The 18038-nt window shown below is 44.7% G+C and overlaps 1 protein-coding gene across 5 annotated transcripts in view; it reads left to right on the top strand.

Moving 5' to 3' along the window:
* The first annotated feature begins 1001 nt into the window (after window positions 1–1001).
* Window positions 1002–18038, top strand: part of NCOA3 (nuclear receptor coactivator 3) — a 273852-nt gene continuing 256815 nt past the window's right edge. For 4 of the 5 annotated variants that reach the window (XM_033963800.1, XM_033963799.1, XM_033963801.1 and 1 more), the window contains exon 1: window positions 1004–1299. The gene's annotated coding sequence lies outside the window, so the exon portion shown is untranslated. Of the gene's footprint in view, window positions 1300–18038 lie in introns of all 5 variants that reach the window. The other variant, XM_033963802.1, reaches the window with a different exon arrangement.

Raw genomic sequence — 18038 nt, 5'->3', positions numbered from 1 at the left:
TTTACGAGTTACATTAACCACACATTTCCCTATGGGAGAACATTGAAGGCATAGGAGAGTGATAATGGGGCACAATGGCTAACCTGCCTCACTCCTGGTCCTTGCTCTTGTCGCTCTTCTCCGCCCCTGCCAATTCTGGGGGGGGCGGGGGGGGAGGGTCTGCCGGGTTTAGTTTTTTGTTTTCCTGCTGCTCACAAAATGAGGGAGTGGAGGAGGTGCCCTTGAAGGCTAGATTAATGTGGGTTGTGCCTAGGCAGGCCAACCAGCCTCTTCTCTTACATAGTGATGTTTTAAAGTTTTGTTGTAGGGAAGGTGTCAGCTGGCTAGGGCTGCATTTTGTTTTTGAGATTTGGAAATCAAGCAAGAGACAGTGCGCTTTAGTTTTTCCCCTTTTTTAGTTTAGTGGTTTTGTTTGCTTGCTTTAACTGTGCAATTGTATTTGGTTTCAAATATTTAAATAAAAAAAAAGGAATTGTGTTGGGTTGTTTTTCCTCCTCATTCAACATGAGGCAGCAAACTGGCAAGCGTCTACGGAAGTTTGCAATGGCAGTGGGTAGTGTCTTTGTAAAAACAAATCGTTGAGGACGGACCCCTCAAAGAAACCGCAGCAGTGATAAATACCTCTAAGCACATCTTGAATGTTGAGCTCTTTATGCACAATGCTACACTTCCAGGCTTGCTCGCATGCAAGATGCATTGTACCCCCTCCCCAATTTTTGTTTTGACTCCTTTAGTTTCCGTTTTAGCCGTTTCACTTCTAGCAACCCCTCATCTCGGTGTAACGCTGGTACGGAAGAGCAGGAGCGTTAATTCAGGAGGTTAATGTGGCTGAGGCTCTACTTGCTTGGGAGGGGGAGGGGAAAGCAGTTCTTCCGGAATTAACTTTGGCACCACCTTGTAGGCTTTTTAATCGCCCTGTGCTCGACTTAGAAACTGCTTTCCCGGGCTCTTGGCGCTCGTTTGAGCGGCGGAGCTCCTTTTCTCATTTGGGGAATCGAAACACAGCCTCTTCAGCCTCCATGCAGCAACGTCGTTTCCCTGCTCTCCTCCTCCCCTGCTGGGATATTGGGTTTCAGCTGCATACCAGATGGCCGCCGGGAGGCGGGGCCACGGAGCTGGGCCGTCCAATGGGCATAGCCCCCCCCCACCCCCCGGGGAGATTGACAGCGTAACGCACGGCGGCGGTTTTCGGGGCAACATGGCGCGGAGCAGCGGGCAGGAGCCGCGCTCGGAGCGGCTGCGGGCTCCAGAAACTGGCGTCTCGGCTCCGTAGAGGGCCTCCCGGGGCAGCAGACTTGAGTAAGTTCCGCTGGGGAGACTTTGCTGTCTCGGGGGAGGAGGAGGAGGTTCTCTTCCATCCCGACTACGCCACTGGCTGAGGGGAAGGGCAGAGGCGCTAAATCAGAAGGTGTTTTTCGTTGCACGGCGCGAGCCCCATCCGATTGTTCCTTTGCAGCTGAGGCTGCAGTGCTGCTTGCAACAACAAAAAAAAGGCAGCTCCTCCTCCACTTCGGCATGGTGCACGCCTAAGAAAATTAAATCGCCCTCCACTTGCTGTTCCTCTCGCCTCGCCCAGAAGTTGGTTTTTTTTTATGGGCGATCTGGGTTTGGGGGGGCGCCCGCTCGTGCCGCTGTTGCAAAGGCGCTTTTGCAGTTTGCTCTGCTGGGGGAGGGGGGTGTTTGCTGCGACTGAGCACGCGGCACTTTCTTCCCGTCAGGCTTGGTAGCGCGAGCGCCGGGCTCTTTGCTGCTGCACATTCACGGGCAGCCCTGGGTCCCTTAAAGTGAGGCTCGACGCCTCCCCCCCCTCCCCACCTGCTCGTGCTCATTGTTTGTGTAAGCTGAGCCCTGCGAAACGATATTGGATGCTGGGGGGGGGGGGAGTTTTGTCGGCTCCTGCATTTAAATGAGCCAAGTGCTCCGGGCCCGCGGACTACCCAGATGCCGGATATTTTCCTGTCGTATTGTTCGGGGAAGGATGTGCCGGAGCAATGGCATCTTCAGGAATTTCAAGGCAGGCAAAGGGCAGGGTTGGGGGCCCGAGGGTGGGGTTTCTGCCAAAAACATGGGGGAAGGAGAATCTTTGGAATTGGAAAAATTTGTGTAGAGAGTTTCTAGGGCTCGCGTATATTTATTTTTCTTTTCAGATATTTACTTAAATCTTAAATGATTGCAGTGCAAAACATTCATAAAGAGAACAAGAAATGTATACATAAAGAAAAATGTGCCTGAATTATGAAAAAAAACACCTGAGACTTCCATTTTCGGAGTTTTTGAGAGTAATTTGGAGAGTTTTATAACATAGCATTTATTTTTTTGTTTAAAGTGAAAGAGGAAACGTGACCTGGCTGTGTTGGCTTTATTGGTATTACTTAGGAGTTTGGGCAAAAATGGGCTCTGATTGTAATGCCATGCTTGAGAATTTGTAGTAGAGTTCATAGCTGGAGTCTGCGGCTGTCCTTTATGGTTTTGATTGAAAACAGATTCACAAGTAAATCATCGGAGGAAACCCCCCCCCAAAAAAAACCAAACAAACTATAAGTAGCAATCATTTTAGCTATAGCTGTGATTGTGAAAATGCAATGGACACGAAATTCACTGCACTGAGAAAAAAAAAATCAAATGTTTTGCCATTCTTACAGCTTGTAATCTGATGCATTTGAATTGTTTTGGGCAAGTCGCATTTCGATGGTGTGTGTTTGTAGTTTTGCAACTTACATAAAAACCTCAGTGAATTGGGTGTTAAGGCAACCCTTAATGGGACTGCCCTCTTAAAGGCACAGAAGCCTGCAGGCTGCTGGGAAGGAAATCTGAGGCATCGCCTCTTTCAATGGGGGTCTGTGCATCCACTTGCTTGTATTTTTAATACAGAATATGATTGCAGGTGAGGGTCATTAGGTTTGTCTGATCTGTCCAGTGCTGTAAACCCAGTCATCTTCCTTACAGAAAGAAATTCAAAGAACATGATAGTTAGACTGTGCCCGAATAAGAATGGATAGAAATATGACAGCAGATAAAGGCCAAATGGCCCATCTGTGCCCATATGCAGTAACCACTATCTCTTCCTCTCTCTAAGTGATCCCACGTACCTATCCCTAATGAAATGTCCTGGAATATTGCAAAATGTGGAGGAGACTTCCTTGATCTGGGTGTATGTTTACTGCACAGTAGGCAGTGTGCTCATTTGTTATGTGGAATGTCAAGGACCCGGAATTCTCAAGCAAATATTGATTTTATGCTAAGCGATCTCTAGTGACCTGTTTTGCGAGATCTTTTACACACCATTACCCTTCTGGTTGCTTTCTGTTAACCTTTTGCATGCATGTAGAAATTCTGTGTATGCTTAACTAATTGTGTATATCTATATACTTTTGTCATATTTCACAGAACCTAGTTTTAACGCAAACACCCTCCATTTCAGTAGGACTGAGAACAAAATCTTTTTTTTCTATGGTGAGATGATAAAATAATTTGTTTTCAAAGGCTAGCATGTTTATAGATGCTCATTTCTGGAACTGTGTTTGTTCTCTTCCTGAGACAGTATACTGCAGAATAATGATGTGTGCTAATCCTGAAATGACACGGGACATGAGATCTCTCGTGTTTCATATTTTTTTAACCTGACAGGATTTTTTTTTTTCCTGTGGTGGTCATAGGTGCCCTATTGATGACTGACCTCTGAAACAAAAAAAAAACAACAAAATAACATGTAGTGTAAGATCATGTGAATGGAACAGGAAATTTAATGGTGATTCTGTTCTTTCAGCGCTCATAAACTTGCCAAGGTAGCATCTATTATGTAGTGGTTTGGGTTTTTTTTTTTTTTCCCCCCCAATTATTATTTGAGTACCTGGTTGATTTTTTTTTTTTTTTAATTGAAATTTATAAACGTATCCAAACAAGTATGCCGGATGTGGAAATTTATACAAAATATATAGGCATATCCTTATTCTTAATACAACTTAATCAGTCATAGAAAATAAAGAAATCCCATCAAGCCCACATTATTGGGGAGAATACATTGCATTATATAATGAAAACTTTAAGTTTTATAGAGGCATTTAACTATTAAACTCCTTATTTATTGAAATTATCATAACCAAGAAAAGAGAATTCTACCCCGACTTATACAAAAGAGGTTACTAAGAATGTTCAAGGAAATACTCAAATTGAATAGGATTAAAGAAATCCTTATCATGAAAAGTTACCAAACGCATGGAAATTTAAAAAAAACATGTGGCACCAGATTCCACTACCTTAGGTTTCAAGGCTAGAAAGGCCTTTCGTCTAAGTTGGGTTGATCTTGCCACATCTGGAAATATTTGGATTCCAGCACTGCAAAAATTGCTTGTTTATTTTTAAAATATACAGTAAAACCTTGGATTGCAAGTAACTTGGTTTGCAAGTGTTTTGCAAGAAAAGCAAAACATTTTATTAAATTTTAGCTTGCTATACGAGCAATGTCTTGCAATACAAGTACATACAGTACACACACATCACAACTGAGCCGATGGTTCTTCTCTCTCTCTCTGACGCTGCAGGGGTGTAGTGACTGTTCTAAACAAGCAAAGTCTTGCAATATGAGTACATACAGTATACACGCGTCCCATCATCACAGCTGATCCAATGGTTCTTCTCTCTCTGACACTGCAACAGTGTAGTGACTGTTCTATACGAGCGGAGGTCTTGCAATACAAGTACGTCTAGTATTAAAGTTTTTGGGTTGTGGAACGAAACGTCTGAGTTTCCATTATTTCCTATGGGGAAATTCGCTTTGAATTACGAGCATGCTTCTGGAATAAATTATGCTTGCAAACCAAGGTTGTACTGTACTTTCATTATCAATACCTTATCACTCATATTTATACATGAAACTAAAAGGGTAGACCCTTTTATTTTTTTTCTCACTCTTTCCCCATCCTTTAGTAAGGCGTAGTGCGGGTTTTAATGCCGGCAGCGGCAGTAACTGCTCCGATACTCATAGGAATTCTATGAGTGTCAGAGCAGTTACCGCTGCTTCCGGCACTAAAACCCACGCTACGCTTTAGTAAAGGAGGGGAGGGGTGGGGTTTATCCTTTAAGCTTGATCGGAACTAGATAATGACACGGTGACAAAATTCATCACCATTCCCGTCCCCACGGATAACCGCAGGAAATAATCCCATGTCATTTTCTAGTGTCTATTTCAACCTCAGTCCTAATACACCAGCATTCTTCAAAGCAAAGCTTGCGGGTCAGTGGTTGTGCCCAATTATACTCTGATTCGTTCCTCTCTCCTTAAAGAATGACATGAAGATGGTTTCCCGCGGGGACGGAAACGGTGATGAATTTTGTCACCGTGTCATTCTCTAATCGGAACCAGTCTATTGGGTAGTAGTATTATGAGCCTTCATTTGCAGCTACCTAGAGTATCCATCCCCTCCCGTTCTTGTAACCTTCCATTGTAGTGATGTCCTTGCCTGGGATTTCTGGAATGTATGTTCTTCCTTTTCCTGAGAGCTCTGTTTACTCCATATCCAGGGCTAGATTTGTGTTTGTGTCCCCCTAAGCTGTAACACCTAAGAGTTCTGCTCGATTTAAGTAGGAAGCAGTGGCACAATTGAGGGTGGACATGGGCAGTGATGAACCCTTACTATATCTGGCAGGGAACCCCCCCCTCCCCAAGCCCTATCCATTTGAAGACCACCTCCAGAGGTGGCGATTGTGTTAAGTGCCAGCACTTGGCTCGCTTTACGTACATGCTCAGTTTTCGTGCATGCGTTAGATGCCAGCTCAGGAGTGCTGTTGCTATCTTTGGAGGCCTGGAGAAGGTCTTCGGTGGTAGGGCTTGAGGGATCCCAACCAGATCAGTTATTGTACATTGTGAATGGGGGGTATGGGATAGAGAAGAGGGTTGAGAAGAGGCCATTTTATGTCAAACCATTCTGCCTTTAGACCTGATCAAAATTTGCTGTCTGGTTATGCTATTGGTAGGAAATATATTTTAGATTTAATAGTTTTCTGTGGTAGTGAAGCGTGAGGCCTCTTGTAATGGATTTACATATAAGCTTGTACAGCTTAATACATAATCCTGCTCTTACCAGGGCATCCCCAGCCCATGCCAGCCTGAGCAATGAAAAATGGCTGCCCCGGGCCAGCTTCTTCTTTAACATTTTGTAAAAGAATGAATAGAAAATCTTCTTAGAGCATCTTATACGTTCAGTCCGCCTCCTTCAGATTGAGTTACTGTGCAGCAGTTCCAGAGAATGACTTAAAGCATGAAGATGTTTGATTCACTAGCTTATACTTTTATTTTTATCAGCAGGGGAAAGGAGGTTAGTAAGGGCACATAGAGAATGACACAGGGACAAATTTGTCTCCGTGGGATCCATCTCATCCCCATCCTGTCCCCGCAGGTTATCTCTCTGTTCCGTCCCTACAAGCTCTGTCCTCATCTGCACAAGCCACATATGCTTTAAAGTCATAAGTGTTCGAAGGATATAACTCTGCTGGAGAGGGTGCAGAGGCGAGCCACGAAACTAGTCAAAGGTATGGAGAAATTGAGCTACAGAGAACGCCTCAAGAAACTGGGACTGTTCACCCTCGAGAAGAGAAGACTGCGAGGAGATATGATAGAGACTTTTAAAATATTAAAAGGATTTGACAAAATAGATCAGGAACCCTCATTACTAACATTTTCAGATGTGACACGGACAAGAGGTCATAGCCTGAAACTGAGCGGCAGCAGGTTCAGGACTAACATCGGAAAGTTCTGTTTCGTACAACGAGTGGTGGGCACTTGGAATGCTCTCCCGGAAGAGGTTGTGATGGAGACTATTGTTCTGGGTTTCAAACGCAAGTTGGATGCATACCTTCTTGCTAATCATATTGAGGGTTACAGGAAAACCAGGTCTCCATAAAGGAGTACCTAAATGGGCCTCCGCGTGTGCGGATCGCCGGACTAGATGGACCTAGGTCTGATCCGGAGAAGGCATTTCTTATGTTCTTATGTTAAGGCAGAGCTTACAGGGATGGGACAGAGATGGGGACAGAACTTGCAGGGTCAGGGATGGAGATAGATCTCACGGGGACAAATTTGTCATTCTCTGTTCTGCATTCCTTGGTGAGCTTTCATGGAGTTTGTGCTCTGTTAGCTGTTCTCTAAGGCTCTCATGAGTTAGGGTCACCTATCAGTATGGGAATTAGCACAACCCTTGCTTGTTCAAAGTCAGTGTTTCACTCGCCCCTTCCAGCGTGTAGGAGCATGGCTTTCATAGCATACCTGATCTTCTTTTTCTCTACTTTACAAAGTACAGCAGACCCTGCTTGATCTCGTGTTGTTTTCCTACTGCCAAGGGTCCTCGGTGCTTCAGCCCTGCCTATATTAAGTTCGGACGATGCTTCTGTCTGTACCACGCAGAGGATATAGCATGCATCTGTAATGTCGGGGGATATTCATATTGTTAGCTGCCCAGAACTTAAGACAGAACTCAATATAAAACTTTAGTAGACAGATGTTAAGTTTTCTGCTAGCTTCCCATTTTGTTCCCTTGTTAAACACAAGATTCCATTGTAATTATCCACCAAACTAGTCCAGATACGTTGTATGGTCCTAGGCTGACATTTTGAGCCAAGGCTCTTCATTTTGGCATGGCTGTTTCTCCTAGGTCAGTGGTAGGCAATTCCAGTCCTCGAGAGCCAGAGCCAGGTCAAGTTTTCAGGATATCCACAATAAATATGCATGAGATAGATTTGCATCTCAAGAAGGCAGTGCATGCAAATCCATCTCATATATATATTCATTGTGGATATCCTGAAAACCTGACCTGGCTCCGGCTCTCGAGGACTGGAATTGCCTACCCCTGTCCTAGGTCATGCTGGTGGTAGCATTTCTCTGGCTCAGAGCTCATTTGTGACCAGAGGGGCTTGACTCTGGGTTCCCCACAGTTGCAGGTTTTTTTTTTTGTCAGCAGCAGTAAGGGAGCATCTGGCTTGGTGGGTTACCTTGCTGAAAGGGACATATTTTGGAATCTCCCCCCCGCCACAACTGCCAGAGACTGTGGCAGCCTGGCCCCAAAAGGCCCAAAAATCAGGGTTTACCCCCTGCCGCTTCTTCCTAGGTATCCCTTCCCCCTCTCCCCCTCCTCCATGGTTACAAGCATTTTATTGGCAGTTTGTTCTTATTGTTCCTTTGGCTGATGCAGACAAAGTAAGTTATATGCTGAGCCTTGAGCATCTGCGCATGGCATGTGAAAGCTGCCTTAGAGAATTCTTAGGATCCTGGAAGGTCATTTATCTCCAAAAAGTCACAAAACACCTATTCAGCTACCTACATTCCGTATGTCTGTATTATATGGCAATGCTGACAAATCTTTAATATATTTACTCCAGCTGCATCAGTAACTTACCGCACTTTTGATAATGGTGTTTTCTGTACTTAAGGAACAAATCCCCTCTTACTGTGACCAAGCTACCAAAAAACTTTTACCAGACTACCTCTAAGTTAGCATCTTTTTTTTTTTTTTTTTTTTTTTTGTGCATTAAAATGCCCACCTTTTTTCAAACATCTCTGGGCTGACATTCACAATATGCACATTTATTCTTATTTCATCAAACTCTGCTGTTCCTTCTCATTCCCAACCTATTTTCTCTCTAAGCCAGTGGTCTCAAACTCAGACTCTTTGCAGGGCCACATTTTGGATTTGTAGGTACTTGGAGGGCCGGAGAAAAAATAATGTCTTATTAAAGAAATGACAATTTTTCATAAGGTAAAACTCTTTATAGTTTATAAATCTCCCCCCCCCCTGAAGGCCTGCATCTTCCCCCCCTTTTTTTTTTGCAGCATCCTCCAGCTTCCCCCCTGGCCTCCCGGTCTTAGTTTCAGCTAATTACTACAGCCTGCAGTAATTACTACTTACTAATTACTACTACTCTTTGCAGTGTCCTCCAGCTTTCCCTCCTGCTCTTACCTTCAGATAGTTACTGCAGCCTGCAGAGAGGATCGCCAGTGCTGTAACATTCCTTGCAGGCTGCCATTGTCCTCAGCAGCACGTTCCCTCTGCTGCTATCCTGCCCCTGACGTCAGAGGAAGGGCGGGACCGCGTCAAGAGGGAACATGCTGTAACATTCCTTGCAGGCTGTCATTGGCTTTCGCAGCATGTTCCCTCTTGACGCGGTCCCGCCCTTCCTCTGACGTCAGGGGCAGGATAGTGGCAGAGGGAACGTGCTGCTGAGGACAACGGCAGCCTGCAAGGAATGTTACAGCACTGGCGATCCTCTCTGCAGGCTGCAGTAACTATCTGAAGGTAAGAGCAGGAGGGAAAGCCGGAGGACGCTGCAAAGAGCGGGCAGCACTAGTACAGACTGCGGGCCGCAAAATAGTACCTGGCATGCCGCATGTGGCCCCCGGGTCATGAGTTTTAGACCACTGCTTTAAGTGGAGTGCATAAGCAATCGCTCGTACGTTCTAGGAGTGTCACTCACAACTTTATGTGGTCACTTACAAATCTGGAAAATTGTTGGGTTTTAGAATTTGTCGCTTAAACGGGAAAAAAAAAATAAAAATTAGCACATACCTGGCCAGTCCTTAGAGCAGTGTCTTGCAAACTTGGCCAAGCCGCGGCATAGTAAACGTGGTGGCCGCAGCTCTAGATTGCCAGAAGTGAGCGAACATTGAAGCGACGTCATCACATCGAAGTCTGTGCATATACGAAGGCCCTCCAGATGGGGCCCTGAGCCGTCGGTTGGGGGTGTTGGAAGGGAAGACGCATAGAGAGAAGGAGAGGCGCCGGCTGACTGCTTAAAGCAGGGGTGTCAAAGTCCCTCCTCAAGGGCCGCAATCAATTCAGGTTTTCAGGATTTCCCCCATGAATATGCATGAGATCTATTTGCATGCACTTCTTTCATTGTATGCTAATAGATCTCATGCATGTTCATGTGGGAAATCCTGAAAACCCGACCGGATTGCGGCCCTCAAGGAGGAACTTTGACACCCCTGGCCTAAAGGATGTGCCTCTTGCCACGAGAGGCACGTCCTGTAGGCAATCGGCGCCGGTGCCTCTCCTCCCTGGCGTTTCACGGCACACCTGAAATCTCGGACAGCACACAGTTTGCGATACACTGCCTTAGTGGGAGTATTGTCACAACTCTCCCTCTCCCCCCAAAAAAGCCTCATTTGCTTATATTACACACTTTCTTGGTCTTGTTTTAAAAGCAGCAGAAACTAATTGCACACATCTATGACAGAATGCATTTGCAGGACTGCAGAATTGTTGCAAGGAAACCTTTTATTATACATTAGTTTGCCTGAAATTCATAGTGAAAACTAGTAGCCGTAGCTAACGCTACAACAGTGATGTTCACTTATATCACACACAGCACCACAGGTGATGATGGAGGAATGTGTGGTGTACTGGTTAGAGCTACAGCCACATCACCTTGCGTTTGTGGGTTCAAATTTCAAGCTGCTCCCTGTGATCCTGGGCAAGTCACTTAATCCTCCACTGCCCTAGGTAGATAGATTGTGAGCCCACCAGAATAGATAGGGAAAATGCTTGAAGTACCTGTATGTAAACTACAAATCTCCATCCTTTTCCCCAAGTTTTTTGGTGCTTGTATGGCAAACAAGACCATGTAGATGTAGTAATAATAACTTTATTCTTCTATACCGCCACAATCTTGCGACTTCTAGGCGGTTTACAATCAAGAATGCTGGACATTCAGCGAAATACAATAAGTAGATATTCAGAGGAAATACAGAGATCAGAGACCTCAGGAGGCAATAGTATAGAAATACAATTTGCTGAGCGAAAATGTAATATGTACATTTTATTCATGTTTGCCATAAGACATCGAATACTACAAATATTTTCTTTTTTTTCTGTGAATCAAAGTTAGCATCGCCTTCTTCCACTTGGCTGGGTTGTGAACTTGGTACCTCCCATGCTTTCTGCTCCCTGGAGGGCTGTGGGGGATTTAGTTCCTGTTCTTTAAGCTGGAGAGCTGGTGTATGGTGTCGGAACTGGACAAGAATAGAAACATCAGAAAACAGGAACTTCAAGCTGCGTTTTCGTTCCCAACCAGACGAGCAGCAAGAATTTCTAACCGTAGCACCTACAGAGTTGGAGTGAAAGCAGACGAGGAGTGTGATTAAGGCAAGAAACGCTAGTAGAAAAGCGCATTAGTTTATTTGGAAGCGAATACTTATATTTGCATTACTAGCCTGAATATTGAGGTTTGCAGCATTCTTTGCAGGCATATTTGTGCTGACTAATCTGTGTGTGATAAAAATAATTCTAAGAAAATTGTTTTGCTGTCCCAAAATACATTATTTTCCCTAAGTGCCTAGTTCGAATCCCATTGCTGTTCCTTGTCATTTTGGGCAAGTTGCTTAACCCTCTGTTGCCTCGGGTACAAACTCTGGACTGGGAGCCCTTCAGGGAAAGACTAACCTCTACATGAATGTACACCATCAATTTGATAGTTTTCAGGTTTGCAGGTGGCATATAAGAAATGTTATAAAATCAAATAAATCACAATTTAAGGTATGCATAATTGGCCCTGTGTTAGTCGATAAGTCGTATGCAGCAGCATCACAAGATCCTTGGTAAACCTTAAGAATCTCAGATCTACATTACAGGCCATTAATATGGCGGGGAGTTTGTGTTTGGCCGAGTGTGGCTATTTATTTCTGCAAAACCGATTTGGGGTTCCCTTCCACTTTAAGTTAAAGAATTTATTACATTACATTAGTGATTTTTATTCCGCCTTTACCTTGTGGTTACCTGATCTAGTTCAAATGACCCTCTTTCCCAAATGATTTGTACCACTATGGATCCCTGTGTCCCTCAAAATAGGGAAGTGGTTTCATTGGAAAGGTAAAAATCCTAAATTGAAGATGATGTATCTACAAGGGAAATGGGAAAGCTAGGAGTGCTTTATGTGCGTCCATACCAGTGTCTCTCAAACGTTGTGAGCTGGCGACCCACTAAATTGGGGGCTGATGCTCGAGGGCATCCAGAAGTGCGTTGATGTTGACGTGATGACATCATGCTCATGTGGCATCATCATGACATCTGCGCATGCATGGAGGCCCTCCAGACGGGGCTGAAAAAGAAAAGGCGCAGAGGAGGGGCGCGAGCTGATTGCCTACAGGATATGCCTCTCGCCATGAAAAGCATGACATGTAGGCAGTCAGCCCGCCGGCACTGGCGCCTCTCCTCCTCCCCAGCATCTGGCGGTACACCTGGAATCTTGCAAGGCATACTAGTATGCCACTATACACTGATCTATAAGATTAACTTACCTTTTAAGACATATTAGAGACAAGATTCTAGAAAGATTACAATTCATGGGGTAGGGCATGGTTAGCATTTTGCCACTGCATCCATACTATTAACCAGAAGCCCCCTCATGTAGGTTTCCATACATTTAAGTGTAGTGTTCTATTAAAACACTTGCGGGAAGTATGGATCTTTAATTAGTGCAGAATATAAATTTTGAGAAATATCTTTCTTTCTAGGCGGATAACAACTTTACATGTCCAATACAAAGGAAATAACCCCTTTTACAAAATCATAGCGCGGTTTTTAGCACCGGTCGTGGCAGTAACAGCTCTGATGCTCATAGATGAGCGTTGGAGCTGTTACCATCTCAGCTGGCACTAAAAAATGTGCTACGGTTTGGTAAAAAATAAAATCTGAGCAATAAAATCATATCAAATATACAATCATAAATCATCTGAGTTTGGGTTTTTTTTTTTTTTTGTGTGTGTGTATGTCTTAATTCAGATTTTTTTATCTGTAATTGGGAATTTGGATTTCTCTCCCTGGGCTAGATAGTGAAGTCTTCACATAGTGGGCAAAACATGGGCATGTTCATGCATCTTCTCCTACAGATTGATGGTAAACAGAGGCCTTTTGTTGAACAGTTATTTTACCAAGGTGTACTGAGTCAAGATCTTTATGCCTATATGCAGTTAACCAACTATATATAGCCCTTATAATAGGGTAAATTTATCATGGTCCTAATGAATAAGTTCTATGACCTCTTTGGTAAAGAAAAAGATCACTGGATGTCTGTTTCTGAATTGCACAGATTACTCTGAAAAATTGTTCCAAAGTAAAAATCACTCCGATTTGATGCCTAAATGGAATACAGAATTAGGGACGGGATTACAATCTGCAAATATAGGCCCCCTTTTATGAAGCTGTGTTAGGATTTAGCTCCGACGCTCAGGAATTCTATGAGTGTCGGAGCTTTTACTGCCGCAGCTGGAGATAAAAAGCCTAACACAGCTTCATAATGGGGGGGGGGGAAGGGATAGTTGGAAGTATAAAACAGGTTCATTCAGCGATTGAAAATGCTCTGTATTGGCTTTAGGGTTCAATTTAAGGTTCTTTTTCTAATCTTTAAAGCTTTGAATAATGAAGTATGTGAATTGGCACAACCCTTGCATCTGCTCTTAAAATTTATCATCCTGCCCTGCCTGTTCTTTGAGATCTTTTGATAATTTTTCTCGATATCCTGACTTTTAAACAAATTCGACACGAGACCCTTAAGAACATAATAGCCTTACTAGATCAGACCGATGGACCATCTAGCCCAGTATCCCATCTTCACGGAGGCCAATCCAAGTCACAAGAACCTTTCAAAAACCCAAATAGTAGCAGCATACCATGCCACTGATCCTGGGCAAGCAGTGGCTTCTCCTATGTCTGTCTCAACAGCAGTTTATGGACTTTTCCTACAGGAACTTGTCCAGTACATTAACCACTCTTACCACATCTTCTCGCAACACATTCCAAAGCTTAACTCTTCTCTAAGTGAAAAAATATTTCCTCCTATTGGTTTTAAAAGTATTACTCTGTAACTTAATTGAGTATGCCCTAGACCAGTGGTCTCAAACTCAAACCCTTTGCAGGGCCACATTTTGGATTTGTAGGTACTTGGAGGGCCTCAGAAAAGAAATAGTTAATGTCTTATTAAAGAAATGAAAATTTTGCATGAGGTAAAACTCTTTAGAGTTTATAAATCTTTCTTTTTGGCTAAGTCTTAATAATAATATTTATAATAATAATTTATAGCTAAAGAGACAATGATCAAAAAACTGTTTTATTTTACTTTTTTGATTATGATAAACATACTGAGGGCCTCAAAATAGGACATGGTGGGCCGCATGTGGCTCCAGGGCCGCGAGTTTGAGACCACTGCCCTAGACTTTGTAAATCTCAATGCAGTAAAAATCAATCCACTCTTACATGTTCTACACCACTCAGGATTTTGTAGACTTCCATCATATCTCCTCTTAGTCGTTTCTTTTCCAAGCTGAAGAGCCCTAACCTCTTTAGTCTCTCCTCATACGAGAGGAGTTCCATCCCCTTATCTTGGTCACTCTTTTTTGAACCTTTTCTAGTGCTACTATATCTTTTTTTTGAGATAAGGAAACCAGAACTGAACGCAATACTCAAGGTGAGGTCGCACCATGGATCGATACAGAGACATTATAGCATTCTTAGTCTTGTTTACCATCCCTTTTCTAATAATTCCTAGCATCTTAAAACCACCATGCCTCAAGTTCAAGGAGCCTAATTATGGAATACTCTGCCTTATGTTTTGAGAAGTGTAAGCTTCTATACCATTGTTCATAAAAATGTTAAAAGCTTATGAAACATTAAAGACATACTGATCTGAGTAATATAGGAGAATCCTTCTTTTTTTTTTTTTAATTATTTTTATTAACAATTGCAAAGGAACAGACAACCATTCATGAAGGTTGGTCGGGTTGTTACAAATTCTCGTCTCAGGCTTGGGTGGAGTCATGGTGTGCTCCGCACTCGGTTCTGTCTCTTCTGCACATTTCGTTGTCGGCAGTCCTGGGAGGTGGGGCTAAGTTTGCGTATCTTCTTCCCGTGAGGAGAATCCTTCTAGTGTGTGTGCTTTGTATTGGATAGATTCGCTGGCATATGTGTGTTTATTCTTGTCTGATTTTATGAATCGTATACATTATATTTTAATTTTTTTACATAGTCTAGAACTGTGGGATAGTGTGGCCTATAAATGTTTTAAATAAATTTTTAAGAATACCAATTTTGCACTCTGACCAGAGTCTACTTCTCACAGGTGCAGGCCCACTATGCAGGATGCACTAGTTATAATTAAGTTTAATTGCAATCGGGGATATTACATTGCCTTTTTATTTAATCTTTTGTAATTGGCATGAAGCCCTTTGGGGCGTTGTAGTGGAAAAGAAGTTCTTGTATTTGTATTAAAGGTGGGGTGGTGGAGAATACTTTTCTGTGCATTTTGTCTCTCTCTCCCTCTCCCCATCTCCCCCTCTCTCCCTCTCTATAACTGGTCTCGATATGCTCCCTCCTTAACAAAAGAAAAAACCCCAAACTCAGCTTTTGTACTACATAAGTATAGCCTTATTAGGTCAGACTAATGGTCCATTAAGCCCAGTAGCCCGTTCTCACGGTGGCCAATCCAGGTCTCTAGACCTGGCCAAAACCCAAACAGTAGCAACATTCCATGCTACCGATCCAGGCTATCCGCTCTTACCACAGCCTCTCGCAATGTGTTCCTCCTATTGGTTTTAAAAGTATTTTCCTGTAACTTTGAGTATCCCCTAGTCTTTGTGTAATTTTTGACGGAGTGAAAAATCGATTCACTTGTACCCGTTCTACTCCACTCAGGATTTTGTAGACTTTCATATCTCCCCTCAGCTGTCTCTTTCCCAAGCTGAAGAGCCCTAAAGGGGGTGGGGGGGGAGGGGCTTGTTCTGCTTTATAAGGCTTGTATATTAGGGGAAAAACATCTACAACAATGCAGGAAAATCGACCTCTCTTGGCACTGGAGGAGTGCTTTTCATAATCTTGTGCTATTAGAAGTTCACAAAGTTTTCTTCATGGATTCTGGTCCATTTGGGAGGTGTACGTTAAAAATCTTTCACAGAAAAAAACAAGGACTTTGGACCTTAATGATTTACCTTTATAAGTTCATTTTCAGATGGCCATCCACATATGAATCAGGGATTTATCCTACATTTGGTGGGGGAGTATTGGGGATCTGGGGGAAATGTGGCTATTGAGAATGCAGAAGGCCATTAAGTACGGTACACAAGCCTTTTCCAATACAATATTATGTTTTATCCCAGGACAAGCAGGCAGGTATTCTCACTAGTGGGTGATGTCATCCGACAGAGCCCCGATACGGACGTCTCACAAGCATGTCTTGCTTGAAGAAACTCGGAAGTTTCGAGATGCCCGCACCGCGCATGCGCCAGTGCCTTCCTGCCCGATGGTCCGGGCATGTCTCCTCAGTTCTTTTCTTTCCGCGGAGCTGAGAAGTCTTTCTTCAATTCTGCGCTGATTGAACTCCCGTTCTTTTGCCTTCCATAGCCGCGGTTTTGAGTTTCTTTTACTCTTATCGTGTGTTTTATTTCTTTTCTTTCTTTTAAAAAAAAAAAAAAAAAAAATTTCTTCCGGCGACTTTGCTGGGTTGGCCACGTGGCGCAGGCCCCGCTCCTTCGATATTGCGGTGGAGCTTTTTCGGCCTGTGTCCCGGCCAATCATGCTCCAGGTCTCCTGAAACCGGCTTCGTTTGTCCCGGTTGCGACCACATCTTCGGCGCCGGTGCCTTCCGTCTCTCAGGTTCAGGTACCGCCTTCCACAATTCCACCCGTGGTTATCAAGGTGCCGAAAGCTTCGAAGCAAAAGCACTCGACCACGAAGGAGCGCGAAGACCGTGCTGCAGGACCCCCTTTCAGTGCGGATCCCTCCATATCGGCTTCGTTGCGGTCCCTTTTGGAAGCTCAATTTGTCGAGCTCATGCAAACCATGGGGCCCAGATTGATTGCCACCATTCAGGGTGACCTCCCGGTTCCGGTCCCGGGGGGGCGGACCGCCCCCTCCTCCTCGCCGGTCGACCTCGCTGCTTGGCGAGGATGAGCGACGTATGGCGGCTGGTCCCTCGAGGCGGGCCTCCTTCAGTGATAAGCCTCCTTTAGAGCCCATCACGCCTCCGTTCGAAGAGGCCTGTAATTCCTCTTCGGGTAATCAAAGTCCTGGGCATCGCAAATCGCAGAAAGAGTTCTTCCGCACTCCATACCAGGCATGGGCTGCGGCTCGGGAGGCGTCGAATCTCCCGCTTCTTCGATCCACGGCCTCGAGTCCCATCTGCTCGCTAGAGGCATCGGGGGACCATGCTAAGCATCGTCATTCTTGATCTCCCTCCAGACACCGGGAGGGGCATCGGTCCAGGCATTCCTCACGGCACTCCTCGAGGCACTCGGAGGTTTCGCCGCAGAAGAAGCTGCCACGCATGGAGTACTCTTCCTCAGACATGTCCCCCCCGCAGGGGCCGGAGTATGAGGAACCATCCACCTCTTATTCTCCCTGTTGCTCCCAGGTCTCTTTGGACCCCGAGGCCTCGACTTCGTCTAGTCCTTCTCGGAGACCGGTGCTGGCGGATCAATTGTATTTTTCTTCCTTCCTCCGGCAGATGGCGGATGACCTCGACATTACTTTGGACACCGGTTCCCGGTACTCCAAGGAATACCTCGACACCATGCATTTGCCTCATCCTCCTGTGGAGTCTCTTCACCTTCCTCTCCACAAACTTCTTGACCAAACGTTCATGAGATGTTTTGAGATGCCATACTCCATTCCTGTGGTCCCCGGCAAGTTAGATGCCCGATACCGCACGGTCCATCACAAGGGGTTCGAGGGCCCTCAACTTTCCCACCAATCCCTGCTGGTCGAATCGTCCCTCAAGCGGTCCCATCCGTCCCAGGTGTATGCCTCAGTGCCTCCGGGGCGCGAGGGCAGGACCAAGGACAAGTTTGGCAGGCGGATATATCAGAACTCGATGATGGCTTCCAGAGTTCTTAATTATACGTTCCATTTTGCTTCTTATTTGGAGTTTTTCCTGCCTGTGCTTCGGAAGTTCACTTCTTACATTGAATCTCAGGCTCGCTTTGAGTTTGAAGAAGTTGTGGCTTCGCTGTCCCAGCTGCGCCTTCAACTAATGCAGTCCTCCTATGACGCCTTCGAGCTCTCGGC

The sequence above is a fragment of the Geotrypetes seraphini genome, chromosome 11, assembly GCF_902459505.1.
Source record: "Geotrypetes seraphini chromosome 11, aGeoSer1.1, whole genome shotgun sequence".
NCBI classification, from domain to species: domain Eukaryota; kingdom Metazoa; phylum Chordata; class Amphibia; order Gymnophiona; family Dermophiidae; genus Geotrypetes; species Geotrypetes seraphini.
Note: the sequence above shows the minus strand (reverse complement) of the source record. Positions and strands in the feature narration are given on the sequence as shown.